The 12528-nt window shown below is 45.5% G+C and overlaps 1 long non-coding RNA gene across 2 annotated transcripts in view; it reads right to left on the bottom strand.

Moving 5' to 3' along the window:
* LOC146801676 (uncharacterized) overlaps window positions 1-12528 on the bottom strand; it is a 522872-nt gene that overhangs the window by 34514 nt on the left and 475830 nt on the right. The window contains exon 1 of one of the 2 annotated variants that reach the window (XR_014967640.1): window positions 1270-1403. The exons of the other annotated variant lie outside the window; for it this stretch is intronic. This is a non-coding gene — a long non-coding RNA (uncharacterized LOC146801676). Of the gene's footprint in view, window positions 1-1269; window positions 1404-12528 lie in introns of those variants that run through there. 2 annotated transcript variants of the gene reach the window in all.

Below are 12528 nucleotides of genomic sequence, written 5' to 3' on the forward strand. Positions count from 1 at the left end.
AGATTACAGGAAATGAGCAAAACAATGGACCTAGTCACATTGTTTGGTACTGGGCAATGGTATCATTCTCTTTCCTCATCTGTTTCCCCAGCACTTCCATTCTCTTTACCACTTCATCCATTTGAAATAAGAATAATACAATTTTGAAGACTAGAGAGGGCATTCTCTGCCTTCAGCTATCATTTATTGGAGTATATTTTTAGGTAAAGGGGAATCTGTTTTCAGAGAAAGCTCATGTTTAAAGTTATATGTCTTGCACTCAAATTGGTGGGTAGGGCCTCCACCGGAGGTGGTTTTGTGAAGACCAGCCTTAACCGTCAGCATAGAGAGATTAAACATGAAGGAGTAAATAACAGCAATGCCTTTACACAACTCAGGGAGATAGCGTTCTGTACCTAGTTGCAGTCATGGGATGGAGTCAGACCCATTTATTATGGGGCACTAATAGTCCCCCTCCATACCAGCCCCTCTCCAATCACTTGGCTATTATATCTTTGCCTTTGACATAGTAGAGCACTCTGCTGCTTTTTGACCACGTTCGAGCTCTGCGAGTACCATAAACACATACACTGATCATGACAGATCATCTCATAAGGTTTGAAAGAGTGAACCGCATAGTTTGTGTTGCCTCATTACCTCCACTTCTGCTATTCGGATGCCTATTCAAACCACAGTACACTGCGTCGTATTTCACCACACTTGAGGGCATGCATCTGCTGTGCACCTACAACTGCCTTTTCTGAATTTCACACTTTGAATTTTAACCCAACATTTCACAACTGTAGTTGCCATCTATAATTGCCCAATTTAAATCACTTTTAAGAATGAAAAACTGAGAGTTTTTAAAAAAGGTCATACAGTCAATGTCACAATAAGGTCATGATATAGATTTTATTTTTGGAACATGACAGAGCTATTAGCGTAAATCATTTATTAGAGTGTTTAAATGGTATTGTATTTTGCCAGAACATCCCCTGAACATAGATTTATTTTGCTGACTCTTTCAAAGACCCTCCAGATGTGAGCTACCTTGGAATAAACCCCTTTTGACTCTCAGCTAACAAGAAAGTACCCGTGAGCCACATGGACAAAATGAAGGAATACATTATGTGAGAATAAAACCAAAATCGTATTCTGTGATACTCCCTAATCACCTTAGTGTTCACTTTTCCCCCCAGAAGTTATGGGCCAGCCTACAGTTTTGCCTTGATAACACTTATTTTCAAGTTGGCTGAACTACACAATGTGGATAAATTGATTATACATTACCTTCGGCAGATTCAGCAGGCTGTACATTCAAAAGCATGACTCCAATAATAAGGACCAGAGCCAGGCCATAGAACACCTTCTGAGCCATGGTTTACTACAGTCTCCTCAATTCAGTCTGTTTGTCAGATTCTGGATGTGGATTGCTCTTCAATACTTTAATGCCACTTTTATATCCTCAGATCTGTTTGTTTAATGGTTTGATATTTTTGCATAAGCATATTCTCTGTCAATTAAGCCACATACTATGGTAGTAAAACTAGTCATCAGTTGTATGGTACATTGCCAAACAGGATGATGTATTTTACTATGGTTGCCGATGGACCCTTCTGGCACTCATTTTAGGGCACCAGGACTCTTGATCCTGATAAACTGCTTTTTGGCAGGTTATTTGTGCTGTGTAAACTGTGCAAGACAGTTGCAGCCCTCTTTAAACAACACTAATGGGATGTCTGGCTTGGCTGCCAGTGAGAGAGCGGGACAGAATATTGAAATTATATGATTGTGAATGTAGTGAGTCAAGGCTCTATATGCCGTGGGTGCGCAGCAAAAACGACTTTAAAATGGGCCCCACCCAGGCCGTATCTTTCGGATCTTTAACTTTAAAAGCAAACACAATGATTTCTTTCTTAACAATGAGTAAATCAAACCTTCAAGCAATCCACGTCAATGATTCCTTCACTGTTAATTTCACACATTTTACTTCACGTTGAACTGTGTACATGTCCCTATTTCCTAAGAGCGTTTTATTCACCTAAGTACTGTATTTCTGTATTTTTGTTCTTCATGGGATATGTCAAAAGCCCATACTGCAAACTGAGTTGCCTCTGGTAGTCGGGTGATTTCAGAACATGGGTGGGTGTCAATGATAGCGCGACAGAGAGTTGTGGATAAATGCAGTGTGAGGTTCTGAGAGTGCTAGTTTTTGGGCCATACATTTTTTGGTCTCTTCAAGACATTTTGTTTACTGTTAGTAGGCTTGGAGCCTTCCCATTAGTTAACATTGGTGGGCTTCAAAGCTACTCTCAAGTGCTTACTTCCTGCTGGTTAGTTCTGCAGTCCGCACTTCCCTCTTCTTGCAATGTGACCCTCCCCTAGAGCATGGCCCAAGTACTTGTAGCTTGTCTTTGTTTATCCCGTAGGTACTCATCTGTAAACAGGCCTTTAAATCTTGTTCTTATCTTGTCTCATTTGCTGTACATTCAAAGATAGAGGTCAAATAAGACAGAGGTCAAATGTCAGGCTTTGTACTCTGTGAGAACTTGTTGTTTACTTTTCTTCTGCTGACTTCAAAGCGAAAGAATGTATGTGACAATGTTCACACTTTTGGGGCTGTTTTTTTCTTTTTGTTGGGCCACTCTTGAGAGTGTATCTTTCCTAACTGACTTTTTCATTTCCTTGTTGTGTTAGGCTTTCCAGCTTGTCTTTGTTTATCCCGTAGGTACTCGTTATCTGTAAACAGGCCTTTAAATCTTGTTCTTATCTTGTCTCATTTGCTGTACATTCAAAGATAGAGGTCAAATAAGACAGAGGTCAAATGTCAGGCTTTGTACTCTGTGAGAACTTGTTGTTTACTTTTCTTCTGATGACTTCAAAGCGAAAGAATGTATGTGACAATGTTCCTATTGAGTTCCTATTCAAGAGGATAGGCTGTATGATGGTATCTTTTCCAGCGCACAATTAACATTAACTGTGCTGATATTTCAGAATACATCAGAATGAGAACAATAGAAATTATGTACTTTTTTGTAATTCTGAAGGGTGGTGGACAGAAATGTTTTCATACATTATCACTTGTGTGCAGCAAAATGGTATGTCTGTGCAAATGTAATGCCCATTTTCAATTTTCAATTGAAAATGTGTTGTTTGTAATGGAAGTGAACTATCACACCATGCATAGTCCAAACTACGTTACTCTACTTTACACTACTCTCTACCAACATCTACAGCACTTCACTATATAACACTCTGCTCCACTCTATGCCCTTCCACTCTGTGTCATGCCCCGCCACTCCATTCCATTCCATGACACTCCACTGAAAGACACTCTATGTCAGGGCTCGTTACTTCACTCTACACCACTCCACTCCACTCCACTCCACACCCCTCCACTCTTCCACTCTATTTTGTCCCACTCTGCTTCAATGTACCCCAACTCAATCTACCCCAGTCCACTTCACTACAGTCTACCCCACTCCACTGCAATCTACCATTCCTATCTACCATACTCTCATCCACCCAATCTACTCCAATCCACTCAATCTACTTCACTCCACTGTACCCCACTTCACCCTAATCTACCCCCCCACTCTTTTCCACTCCAGTCTACCCAACTCATCTCGACTCCAGTCTATCCCACTCTTTTCCAGTCCAGTCTACCACACTCTACTCCACTCTAATCTACCTAGTCTACACCACTTCAATCTACCCTACCCCACTCTACCCTACTCCAATCTAACCCAATCCACCTACTCCACTTTTTTCCAATGTACTCTATTCCAATCTATCCCTATATACCTCGTTCCACTCTACCCCAATGTACCCCGATCTACCAAACTGCTATCTAACACAATCTACCAAAACTACTCTTGTCTACCCCAATCCACCCACATTTACCCCACTTCACTCCAATCTACCCACCCCATTCCATCCCAATCTACCCCACTCTACTACAATCTACCCCACTCCACTACAATCTACCTGACCCCACTTCCATCTACCCCACTTCACTCAACCTACCTTTCTCTTCTCTACTCAATCTACCCCACTCTTCACCACTACAGTCTACCCCAATCTACTCCAGTCCAGTCTGCTTCACTCTATCCCAATGTACCCCACTACAATCTACTCCACTCTATCCCACTCCACGCTACCCTAATCTACCACACTTTACTGTAAACCATTCTACTCCACTCCATGCTACCTCAGTCTACTCCACTCCATCCGACTCTAAACCAACCTATACTGCACCACCTAACCCCAGTCTACCCCACTCCAGGCTCCTCCAGTATACCCCATTCCACTCTACCCCAATCTATCCTACTCCAGTCCACCCCACGCCACTCCACACCACAAATGTTTAGCCATGCAGCACAGCAGCCACACTGGTGTACAACATGGCTATAACACATTGCCAAAGCCAATAGCTCTTGTATAGGAGAGACCTATGGGGATTGCTATTGTGAAGTAAAGATGCTGAGACGATATATTAGACATAAAGAGTGTCTTTATTCCCAGGCATCTGCTCTCCACAACTGTCAACTGCCTCACAGAACATTCTACGGTAAGCTCTAATATAACTTTCAAAGGGAAAAGGAGGAGGGAGGAATATACCATTATATAGGTAAAATGTAGAGTGAGGAAAGGGGAAAGAAAAGACAGATTACAACACATCTCCCAATGGCGTAAGGAAAAAACTGTTACTTTTAGTTACCATCAACTTTAACAAGGTTATCACTGCTCCATATTTGACCATTGTCAATTTGAACAACATTTTTGTTAACTTTTGTCAACTTCAGTGTCGGGTAAAAATGACTGTGATCTATTTTCTCTCTAGTCGGTAGTTTGTCTAATAAAGAGTCACCAACTTCCCAATTACGGTCCTTGACACCATTTTTAGTGTCATATAAACTTTTGTACTTGAGTTGATGTTTTTGTACTCTTCTACTAATTCCCTGTGTATTGTTTGAAACTGGCTTCCCTCCACCCAACCATAGGGGATTCATTTTTGTGCTTGGCTCTCTCCCCCCGATGGAGACAAAAGGAGATATTCCAGTCACTAAGTTGGGCAAAGTGTGATATGACCAATTTCAGTCGTGTAAAGGTTTGTCCACGTCATGACCATTTACAATAGCTAGTTGAATGTGTTCCTTAATCTTACGATTTGCGATTTGTCCTTTCAACTAGGCCATTGGCCTTCGGGCAATATAGAGCAGTTTTGCTTGTTTGATGCACAACTCTTGAAGGAATTCTTTCATTTCCAACTAAGTGAATTGTACGTCATTGTCCGTAACTAATGTTTCAGGAATCCCTTCATTGCTGAACAACTCTCTCCAAAATGTGATGAGAACATTTGTAGTAGTGCATAAAACGAACTTATACATTATCCAATGGGAAGTGTGGTCAATAAGTACAATCATGAATCTCTTTTGAACTCCCATGTACTCCATAGGACCAATTATGTCCATGGTCAATTTGTGCCATGGTACACTCTGTAAGTCCACTGGGGATGAAGGCACTTTAAGTAGTATCTTAGTTTTATCACCCCTAGCACAGCTCATGCAATTTTTTACTTTGTGCTCAACCATCGAATCCACATTTGGAAACAAAAAAACTTTTGTTCCTTTTTTTTTTGTGATACTCCTGCCAAGGTGTCCTGCGTGTGCTAAATCAATGATCTTGTCTCGAAGACCAACAGGTGGCACAACTTTTTCATTTCAACATATCTGGTCATTCAATCAGTCAATCAATCAGTTAATTTGTAAAGCGTAAGGGTTTCAAGGCGCTGGGGGAGGGGGGTGCTGCTGCTACTGGTCGAAAAGCCAGGTCTTGAGTTGTCTCCTGAAGGCCAGCCGGTCTTTGGTTTGTCATAGGTAGAGGGGGAAGGTGTTCCAGGTCTTGGCGGCGTGGTGGGAGACGGACCTACCTCCAGAAGTGGTTCTACGGATGCGTGGGACCGCGGCCAGGGCTTGGTCAGAGGAGCGGAGTATCCTGTTGGGTACGTAGAAGGAGAGTCGACTGTTGAGATAGGCTGGGCCGTTTTTGTGGAGTGCCTTGTGTGCGTGGATCAGGAGCTTGAAGGAGATCCTTCTGTCGACGGGGAGCCAGTGCAGGTTCCTCAGGTGGGGGGTGATGTGGTCGTGGCGCGGGACATCGAGGATCAGGCGTGCAGAGGCGTTCTGGATTCTTTGTAGTCTGTTGATGAGCTTGGACGAGGCTCCGGCGTAGAGGGCGTTTCCGTAGTCGAGTCTGCTACTGACTAGGGCCTGGGTGACTGTTTTCCTCATGTTTGTCGGGATCCATCCGTAGATCTTGCTGAGCATGCGGAGGTTGTTAAAGAAGGTGGAGGAGACTGCGTTGACTTGTTTGTTCATGGTGAGTTTTGAGTTAAGGATGACTCCCAGGTTGCGTGCGTGGTCGCTAGGGGCCGGGGGGGTTCCCAGTGATGCAGGCCACCAGGAGTCATCCCATGCTGAGGGGTTGGACCCGAGGATGAGGATCTCCATCTTGTCTGAGTTCAGCTTAAGTCGGCTTCCCTTCATCCAGTCGGTGACGGCCTTCATTCCCTGGTGGAGGTTGGATTTGGCGGTGAGAGGGTCCTTTGTGAGGGAGAGGATCAGCTGAGTGTCATCGGCGTAGGAGATTATGTTGAGGTCGTGCTGTCGGGCGATGCGTGCTAGTGGTGCCATGTAGACGTTGAACAGTGTCGGGCTGAGGGAGGATCCCTGTGGGATACCGCAGATGATCTCGGAGGCCTCGGACCGGAACGGGGGAGGCGGACTGAGTTCTGCCGGAGAGGAAAGAGGTGGTCCAGTCATTAAGTATAGAAAGCTCATGCCTTACTTCCCAGAAACTTTACAATTCTTCGGCAATGTCTTTGCAATATTCTGGCCAACCATTGATAATGAGGTCTTTGACCATATTCAAATTATTATCACCGCACACACAATTATTCCATTCCTCTCAGTAATGGCTGGTAATTGTACTTCTAACATAGGAACATCCAGGGGTTCATACTGAACATCCACTTCTAAAGGTGCTCTGGAAAGAATGTGCAATTATATTTTTCCCACCCGGTAGGTATACAATTTTGAAGCAATAACCTTCCAAACCTAATATCCATTTGGATATGTGGGGAAAACCACAGTGTGATTGTGAGGGGTTTATAGTCAGTACGAATTGTGAATTTTATGCCCCAAAGATAAAACTTGAAATGTTGAACAGCCCAGAAACAGGCGAGGGCCTCTCTTTCGACTACAGAATAGTTACGTTCTATAGTGGTTGAACAACGTGAAGCAAAAGAAATTATGGTTTCACCATTTTCCCCTTTTTGTGACAATGTGGCACTCAACCCTTTGTTAGAGGGATCTGTAGTAAGGATTGTCTTTTTTGCAGAGTCAAATGAATCTAATGCAGGTGACGGTATAATTTCATCTTTTAACTTGTTTACAATATCACTGTGCTTTGTCCGCCATGTAAAGTCATTGTCTTTTCTCAAGAGATCACGAAGACACTCACACTTTTCAGAGAAGTTTTTAAGATACTTAGGGCCATATGTGTGAAAGTTTTGTTTTGCGATTCTCAAATAGCGATTTTTTGCGAATCGCTATTTGAGAATTGCAAAACACTATGTATGTAGAATTTGCAAATAATTTTGCGAATCCTACATATTCCTTAATTGCGAATTGCAAATTGCGATTCGCAATTAAGGAATACTTTCCCATTCATTCCTATGGCCTAGAGGCCCATAGGAATGATTGGGAAGACATTCTCAATTCGCTCAAAATCGCAAATTGAGAATGCAATTTGAAGGGTGCCAGGGTGTCAAAAGGACACCCTGTTGCATCCCTGAAAGGTGTATATGTGCCCATGTGGCACACATACATGCAAAAAAGTGAATTTTTCTGAGAAATCGCAAATTGCCACCACTTGTAGTAGGTGGTAATTTGCGATTCCTTAAGCCCAAATTGCACTTTTTCTGTGCCTCTTACACTGCCTTTAAGGAATCGTAAAATTTGCGATTCCTTAAATGCGATCACAAAATAAGGAATGGCAAATCTTGCGATTCCTTATTTTGCGAGGCAGTTTTACCTTAATACATCCCACTTAGCTAATTGCGATCGCAAACGCCAACATCCTGCGAATTTCAGCATTTGCGATCGCAATTTTGATTGATACATATGGCCCCTAGCCATGTATTCAATTAAAACCCCAAAAATTTCAATTCCACTGTTTTTTGGGTATGGCGCATCCTTCACAGATTGAATTAAAGTATATTTATGCCTGAATCCTTCTTGTGATATGGTGTGACCAAGGTAATCTACAGAACTGACCTTAATCTTGCATTTGTTCTGTTTTACGGTAAAAGCAGAATCCATAAATCTTTTAAACACTGCTCTTAAAATGTGATCATGTTCCTCTATTGAAGACCCATAAACTAAGATATCATCTTGGAAGCAAAAGGTTTTTTCTATGTCATTTAAAATCCTGTGCATTATTTTCTGAAAAAGCTGCAGCAGCAGAAGCCAGGCCAAAAGGCATCCTCATGAACACGTATGCCCCAAACAGAGTGGTAAACACAGTAAGGGGTCTGGACTCCAGATGGAGCTCCACCTGATTATATGCCATGGATAAGCCAGTTCGTGTTGGAACCTCTTGTTTTAACCATTGACACTGTTTAAAGACCTGGCTGACTTTAAAGTTCCTTTTACCTTGTTCTGTCCTGGTCTGCTCACCGGGAGCACTTCTCCCGGCTCCACCTCCTCTGTTGCGCGGTGCCCGTCTGTGCGAGCGGGCCCACCCACCTATTTCCGGCGAGGTTAGCGCTCTAGTTTTCACGCCTCTACTGCCTACATAGCTCACGCTGGCGCGAGCGCGCAGCGTGTGTTGGTACAGCTGAGAGCTTATCGGAGTGTGGGGTTCGGGCTGCGAGTGGGCTCCTGATTTAGTGGATTGCTGTGTGACCACTTTTAACATTTTTTTAGCTAAAGTGACAGTTCGTGTTGGAACCTCTTGTTTTAACCATTGACACTGTTTAAAGACCTGGCTGACTTTAAAGTTCCTTTTCCCTTGTTTTGTCCTGGTCTGCTCACCGGGAGCACTTCTCCCGGCTCCACCTCCTCTGGTGCGCGGTGCTCGTCCGTGCGAGTGGGCCCGCCCACCTATTTCCGGCGAGGTTAGCGCTCTAGTTTTTGCGCCTCTACTGCCTACATAGCTCACGCTGGCGCGAGCGCGCAGCGTGTGTTGGTACAGCTGAGAGCTAATAGGAGTGTGGGGTTCGGGCTGCGAGTGGGCTCCTGATTTAGTGGATTGCTGTGTGACCACTTTTAAATTTTTTTTTGCTAAAGTGACAGTTCGTGTTGGAACCTCTTGTTTTAACCATTGACACTGTTTAAAGACCTGGCTGACTTTAAAGCTCCTTTTAACTTGTTTGCCCTGGTCTGCTCACCGGGAGCACTTCTCCCGGCTCCACCTCCTCTGGTGCGCGGTGCCCGTCCGTGCGAGCGGGCCCGCCCACCTATTTCCGGCGAGGTTAGCGCTCTAGTTTTCGCTCCTCTACTGCCTACATAGCTCACGCTGGCGCGCAGCATACACGCACAGCGGGCGCGCCGGCGGAGCGCCAAAGGCAAGCCCATCTGCGCCCGTCCGCGCCAGGATCGCACCAGACGTCCTGCCCTTGGTCGCCAAGCACCCCCTGCATTATACTCGGGAGAGGTTGATGATGCTACAGGTGAGAAGCATCCCCCAATGTATTCCCCTATATGGGCATGAGGACATATGCAACTATCGGTGCCCGGGCTGTCACTACTCGGTGGTCAGAGAGGCCAGTATTGTTGGAGGGGAGCTACTCACCGTCCCATGTAGGACTGGGGATAGAATAAGGGTGGGGGTTGGATCGGAGACTGCTCCATACGACTCACAGGCCCGAGCATCTATCCCTACCTCACAGGCACACCTAGGTAATCACCTGCTAGGGATTCTCTTAAACACACGTTCCGTGACTAAACATCATGTAGAACTGGAGCTGCTGCTAACGGCTCTTTCCCCAGACCTGGCTTTTACCACAGAAACGTGGACCAATGTGGCCTCTTGCCCAGATTGGATCTTGGCTCTGCCCCCAGGCTATGCGCTATACTGCCTGGATAGAAAGGACGGCAGAGGGGGCGGTTTAGCTATCATCTATAGAGACCACCTGAAGTTACAGGTTGAGGTGGTTGAAAACTTGGACGCTGAAGCATTACAATTCAGTATTTTTTCTAAATATATAACTGTCTCCCATGGGCTTTTAGTCTACAGACCGCCTGGACCACGGGCCGTCTTTCTGGGGGCCCTCCAAAAACATCTGGAGTCCTGTACCATGTTCGAGCCTTATATCATTCTTGGGGACTTCAATTTTCATCTGGAGGTCAAGAATATCTCGGACACTGCCAGATTGTTGGACAGTATGGAGGGATATGGTCTCAGGCAGTTGGTCTCCGACCCGACCCATATTGGGGGACATACGTTGGATGGTCTTTTTTCTAGCCATCCTGACCTTTTATATCTTGGGACAGAAGCTCTTCCGTGGACTGACCATCGGGCTGTGCTTTTTAGTGTTGGAGTTAAGACTTGACTTGGAGGGGGTCCGCAGAGACCTGCCAGAATTATGTTTAGGAGATGGAGTAGAATCACACATTCTTCCCTTCTTGAGACGCTGGGTACTCCCCCCCTACCCTGGACACTGATAATGACACAGCCGCTGCGCAGTTTACGGACTGGATCACTAATGCTGTTAATCAGGTCGCTCCTCTCCAGGTAGCCACCCAGAACAGACGTTCGCCTGGTGCCCCTTGGTACGGCCCAGAGTTGAAACGTCTCAAGGTGGAATGTAGGCGGCAGTAACGGTTGTGGAGAGTAAGTTACGACAGGATCTGTAAGCAAGCTTATGGTCTGGCATTGTCTAACTATAAACTCGCCATTCAGAATGCTAATAGTGATTACTTCTCTCGGAAAATCTTGGAGGCTGGCAATTCGTCCAAGGAACTGTTTAAAACAGTATCTTTCTTGGCGAATTCCCAACAGACGAGCCAGTTCAGACCGGATCAGTTGTTCTGCGATCAGCTAGCCGATTTCTTTAAAAAAAAGGTTACTACTATCTATGCTGATCTACTAAACACTGTAGGTCTCCCGTCTCCCCCTCTTGAGATATCCAGCTGCAGCCTGTCAACTATCCCTCCCTTGTCCAGTGATCAGGTTGGGATTCTTTTGGGCTCTATAAAATCGGGAGCGGCATCAGACCCCTGTCCGCCTTATATTTTACTGCAGGCCGTTGACAAGGTTATACCTACTCTTACGGCTTTGATCAACCAAGTACTAGCCGCGGGACATTATCCAAGTATGGGGAAAACTGCGAGCGTAAAACCCCTTTTGGGTTACCGCAGAATTTTCTAGTTACCGTCCTATTTCCGGCCTTCCTCTAGTGGCTAAAATCGCCGAGAAGGCCATAAACCAGAGTCTGATGGAGTACCTCGATAAGAACGATACACTGGATAGGTCCCAGCACGGCTTCCGACCCAGACACTCCACGGAATCGGCTCTCATAACCACAGCCGAGGGGATTAGAGATGCAGTGGATGGAGGGGGGCGAGCGAGACTTGTCCTTCTGGACCTGTCCGCTGCGTTCGATACCGTCAACCATGAGGTACTGCTCCAGCGTCTAAAGGGAGTTGGGATTTTGGACCGTGTGTGGGCACTATTGGCGTCCTTCTTAGATAATCGTACACAAAGCCTACAATGGTCCGGGTTACGTTCGGCCAATTTTTTCCTCCCGTGCGGATTTCCGCAAGGGTCAGCGTTATCCCCGACCCTTTTTAATATCTATGTTAGACCTCTGGCTAGTCTGGTCAGACGTCATGGATTTACGCTGGTATCCTATGCGGATGATTCGCAATTAGTAATATCAACAGTGGACCACCCCGACCAAACAGCGGCCAAGTTTCATGCTTGCCTTATTGACGTGATGGATTGGATGCGCCTTAGCTTTTTAAAAATCAACACGGAGAAGACGGAAGTGATGGAGTTTGGGAAGGGTCCTTCAATCTGGAACTCCCTCTGGTGGCCGGCGGTGGCTGGGCAATGCCCCCTCCCGGTCACTAAGGTAAGGAACCTGGGTGTGATTCTGGATGATAAACTGGATATGTCTGCCCAAATCAATAGCTTAACGTCATCATGTTTTTTTCTCCCAAAAACTCTGCGGAAAATTCTCCCATATATCCCTCAGGCGCTCCAGAAGATTTTGATGGCCGCTCTGTTTATGTCCAGACTGGACTACTGCAATGCCATGTTTCTGGGGATGGATAAGTTTCAGGTGGGATAAATCCAGTCCCTACAGAATGCTGCAGTTCGAGTTATTCTGAACCTACCTAGGGGTTGCCCTACCTCTGAAGGGAGGAAATCCCTGCACTGGCTTCCGGTCCAGCAGAGGATCGAGTTTAAGGCTCTCTGTTTGGTTCACCGGGCCCGTTTTGGGGGCGGCGCCAATGATGGAAGAGATAGACTCAAACC

This window comes from Triturus cristatus, chromosome 8, assembly GCF_964204655.1.
Source record: "Triturus cristatus chromosome 8, aTriCri1.1, whole genome shotgun sequence".
NCBI classification, from domain to species: domain Eukaryota; kingdom Metazoa; phylum Chordata; class Amphibia; order Caudata; family Salamandridae; genus Triturus; species Triturus cristatus.